The sequence below is a fragment of the Sapajus apella genome, unplaced genomic scaffold, assembly GCF_009761245.1.
Source record: "Sapajus apella isolate SASKATOON/1434 unplaced genomic scaffold, GSC_monkey_1.0 scaffold23, whole genome shotgun sequence".
Classification (NCBI taxonomy): domain Eukaryota; kingdom Metazoa; phylum Chordata; class Mammalia; order Primates; family Cebidae; genus Sapajus; species Sapajus apella.
In genome coordinates this window covers 21526064-21531224 of record NW_022436963.1, presented here as the reverse complement: position 1 = coordinate 21531224, position 5161 = coordinate 21526064, and the positions used below count along the sequence as shown (strand labels likewise).

Genomic DNA, 5161 nt, shown 5'->3' with positions numbered 1-5161 from the left:
TAGATATATAAATCTATGGAAAAGAATAAAGTCCACAAACAACCCACTTTTTGATAGATCATTGTTTTGCTATATACTCCACAACTATTTCCAATGCCAGGACTTTATAATTTGTGCTAATTAGAGAGATCTTTTGGACATTTCAAATCCTTCACAAAATTCTAAACTAGTGACCTATATCAGATATCAAAGTCAGAAGAAAAATATCACAATTTTAGAATACAATATATGCATTAGCATTAGTCATTGGCTACCAAGTTCTGTTTTATATATAGACATCCCATTGTCTTAGTATTATTGGCCAAAAGCACCTTTCCCACTACATTGTCTTTGCTCCTTTATAAAAAATCCATAATCTATCTAAACGTGGGTTTATTTATGGACTTCATTATTTTCTATTGATTTATATGTCTGTCTTGAAGCCAATTCCATAACATTTTGATTATTGATTCTTGAAATCGGGTAGTTTTAGCCTTCTAACTTTTTCTTCTTCAAAAAAAAAATTTTTGGCTATTTTAGGTCCTTTGCATTTCTATGTGAATTTTAGAATTAATTTGTCAATTTCTGCAAAAAGTCTGTTAACATTACAAATGGATTGCATCCAATCTTTAGATCAATTGGGAGAGAATAGATTTCTTAACAATATTGAGTTTTCTGACTCATGAACCCAAGTATATATCTTCATTTTTAAAGTTTTATTTAATTTCTTTCAGCAATATTTTATAGTTTTCAATGTGATGGCTTCGCACATATTTTGTCAGATTTATGCTCTAGTGTTTTAATGTGTTGTACTATTATAGATAATATAAGATTATCTATTTAGAATTTTATTTCCTGATTATTCATTGTTAGTATATAGAAATACAACTGATTCTAAATATTAATATTATATCCTTCAGTCTTGCAAAAAAGCAAGATTCTATGTCAGTTGATAAAGATGTCCTTGAAGTTAGCACTGAAAGCAAGAGACTCCACAACTACTTCCAATGGCAGGACATTACAATTTGCACTAATTAGGGAGATCTTTTGGACATTTTTAAGAAGATCACCTTTTAGGTAATACTTGTTGGTTTTATTAGAACATTCAGTTCAGTGCTTTTGCCTAAATGAGATAACATGGAAGTAATACACTTTATAAACCTCAAAACTCTATACAAGTAACAGTTAGTAGAAACTACTAACAAAACACAATTGAACAATTGAATGAGGAGATGACAACAACAATGAATGCCTGGAAGATCAACTCTGAATGTAGAAAATCCTGTCTACCAAGGCAGCTGTTATGAGCTGTGCCACCTTAATAGAAATGCAAATGTTAGCAGGCTTTCCAAACCCATCTCTTAAATCTGATCACATTTACAAACTAACTACAAGTCACAGTATTCATTCTTGTCTTAAATTGAGTGCAGATTGAGTGGATGATGGCGTGACTTTTTTTTTCTTTTACACACACACACACACATATATACATATATATATATATAATTGTACATTAGGTACTGGGGTACATGTGCAGATCATGCAGGATTATTGCATAAGTACATATATGTCAATGTGGTTTGCTGCCTCCATCCCCCATCACATACATCTGGCGTTTCTCCCCATGTCATCCCTCCCCAACCTCCCTACCCCTCACTGTCCCTCCCATAATCCCCCCCAACAGACCCCAGTGTGTGATGCTCCCCTTCCTGTGTCCATGTGTTCTCATTGTTCAACACTCGCCTGTGAATGAGAACATGCAGTGTTTGATTTTCTGTTCTTGTGTCAGTTTGCTGAGAATGATGATTTCCAGATTCATCCATGTCCCTACAAAGGAAACGAACTCATTTTTTTATGGCTGCATAGTATTCCATGGTGTATATGTGCCATATTTTCCTTGTCCAGTCTATCATCGATGGATATTTGGGTTGGTTCCAGGTCTTTGCTATTGTAAACAGTGCCACAATAAACACGCGTGTGCATGTGTCTTTATAGTAGAACAATATATAATGCTTTGAATATATACTTAACATACAGGTATATATCCTATATATATAGGATTGCTGGGTCAAATGGAATTTCTATTTCTAGGTCCTTGAGGAATAGCCACAGTGTCTTTCACAATGATTGAACTAATTTACACTCTCAACAACAGCATAAAATGTTCCTATTTCTCCACATCCTCTCCAGCATCTGTTGTCTCCATATATTTAATGATTGCCATTCTAACTGGCGTGAGATGATATCTCAATGTGGTTTTGATTTGCATTTCTCTGATGACCAGTGATGAGCATTTTTTCATATGTTTGTTGGCCTCATATGTGTCTTCTTTTGAAAAGTGTCTGTTCATGTCCTTTGCCCAATTTTGAATGGGCTTGTTTTTTTCTTGTAAGTCTGTTGAAGTTCTTTGTAGATTCTGGATATTAGCCCTTTGTTAGACAGAAAAAAATTTTTCCCATTCTGTTGGTTGCAGGTTCACTCTAATGATTGTTTCTTTAGCTGTACAGAAGCTCTGGAGTTTAATTAGATACCATTTGTCTGTTTTGGCTTTTGTTGTCATTGCTTTTGGTGTTTTAGTCACGAAGTCCTTGCCTGTGCCTATGTCCTGAATGGTTTTGCCTAGGTTTTCTTCTAGGGTTTTTATGGTGTTAGGTCTTATGTTTAAGTCTTTAATCCATCTGGAGTTAATTTTAGTGTAAGGTGTCAGGAAGGGGTCCAGTTTCTGCTTTCTGCACATGGCTAGCCAGTTTTCCCAACACCATCTGTTAAACAGGGAATCCTTTCCCCATTGCTTGCTTTTGTGAGATTTGTCAAAGATCAGATGGTTGTAGATGTGTGGTGTTGCCTCTGAGGCCTCTGTTCTGTTCCATTGGTCTATATCTCTGTTTTGGTACCGGTACCATGCTCTTTTGATTGCTGTAGTCTTGCAGTATAGTTTGAAGTCAGTTAGCGTGATGCCTCCAGCTTTGTTCCTTTTGCTTAGGATTGTCTTGGCTATGCGGGCTCTTTTTTGATTCCATATGAAGTTTAAGGTGTTTTTTTTTTTTCCAGCTCTGTGAAGAGAGTCATAGGTAGCTTGATGGGAATAGCATTGAATCTATAAATTACTTGGGGCAGTATGCCCATTTTCATGATATTGATTCTTCCTAACCATGATCATGGGATGTTTTTCCATCTGTTTGTTTCCTCTCTTATTTCCTTAAGTGGTGGTTCATAGTTCTCCTTGGAGAGGTCCTTTACATCCTTTGTTAGTTGTATTCCTAGGTATTTTATTCTCTTTGTAGCAATTGTGAATGGGAGTTCACTGTTGATTTGGCTCTCTTTTAGTCTGTTATTGGTGTATAGGAATGCTTGTGATTTCTGCACATTGATTTTGTATCCTGAGACTTTGCTGAAGTTGCTTAAGATGGAGTGACTCCCTGAAGAATTCAAACTATTCCAAAACTATCAATATCTTCATGATATATGCCTGTTAAACAAAAGTAACATTTTATTCTCTAATTACCTTGGACCACCTGAGTAGAGCTTATTTAAGAAATGTTAAATGTGAATGTGATCCAGAAATGAGCTCAGTTGCTCAGCTCATCCTGACCACGCTTCTCTATGATCCAGGTAGTTAGGCACTTTCAAATTTCTTCTTCAAAATTTGACATTCATCCTTTGTATAGTTGAGTCTTCAAAGATGTCAATCACCCTAGACAATGGATCTATGTTGTTCAGAGCATACAAAAACTCCACTATTTTGTGAGAACTTTGATTTGGGGGATGGTTAAAAACTTCTATCTACTGGAATGGAAATGTCTCTGATGTTGGAAAGGCTACTACAGGGAAAAGAATTCAGGCTACATCCCTTGCTATTCTTATTTAGGGGAAGAAGAATGAAGAAAGGGAGTAGGAAGAAGCAGGAGAAAATCCAGAACTGAAACCCTACTTTTTCATGTCTAGTGTATAAGTTTAAGTGCTGCAGAATCGTCAACCCAGGAATCCTTGCATATTTTGAAGTACAATTTCACTGGGAGAACCTCTTGATCAGGGTAGGTTGCTTCCTCAAAATGATTTCGTGTTTATATCTCCTCTTCCTATCTGTGCTTCAGTCATAGCGGTTGTTTGCAATACACTATTGTTACTAATAAAATATATGCTCTGTTGAGTTTAAGGAATTTGGGGACAGGAACTTCATTCAAGCTGTCACATTTGGTTTCTTCACTGTCAAACAAATGGTCAGGATCAAAGGATGCCCCGAGAAACAGCCTGTTGGATGACATAGAAAAATAGACTCGCCAAGTTTCTAATTATTTGTCATGTCATTTCATGTTTAATAAAAGAACTCAAAGTTACTGGATTACTGAGTGATTTATGAAGGTTTAAGCAAGCAGTTACTAAGTAAGAAAATATCGCAGGTGCTACCTTTCCTGGGCCTTTCCTTCCCATCAATATTATTTCTGTTAAGTTTTCAACAGTAGCTATAAATGGAGAATGACAGATTTCTGACACTATCACAGTTTTAAGAACTTTGGCTGCAGATGGTAAAAATGTAACTTCAAAAATGCTTACCTCTGTTGGGTGTGGCCCCAACAGAATTACTGGAAATGTTTCCTTTCAAATAATGTGCAACAAAATTTTAGTGGTACTTTTCCTGAGTCCTCTCAGGGGCCTCAGATAAAAATAACAAATTTTTGGTGTTTTACCATAATTAATAAATTATTATTCCTAGGCATTTCCACCCATTATATAGAAAATAGACAACTTATACTTACCTGGCAGGGGAGATACCATGGTCACGAAGGTGGTTTTCCCAGGGCAAGGCTTTTCCATTGCACTCCGGATGTGCTGACCCCTGTGATTTCCCCCGAAACTCGACTGCATAATTTGTGGTAGTGGGGGACTGCATTCGCACTTTCCCCTGTAAAAAAAAAAAAAGAAAGAAAAAAAGAAAAGAAAAGAAAATAGACAACTTGAAATAGGTCATCAGTCTGCTGGTTAAGAGTGGATATTTGCAAAATTTGAAGACAGGTCAGGGGGTTTCTTAGTTCAATTTCTTTTGTACTTCTCCTAATAGAGAATGGTAATGCTAAAAAGCATATTGGAGACCATTAAGTCTAATACTCTTATTCAACAAATGAAAAAGCTGAGAACCAAGGAAATTAAATGATGTGACACATTATCACTGCTTGTTGGAAAC

General features: G+C 36.0%; 1 non-coding gene across 1 annotated transcript; it reads left to right on the top strand.

The window, feature by feature from the left end:
- Window positions 1-4728: 4728 nt before the first annotated feature.
- Window positions 4729-4885, top strand: LOC116559617. Its single transcript, XR_004272532.1, has one exon. It is a non-coding gene; the product is annotated as a U1 spliceosomal RNA (small nuclear RNA).
- Window positions 4886-5161: the final 276 nt, after the last annotated feature.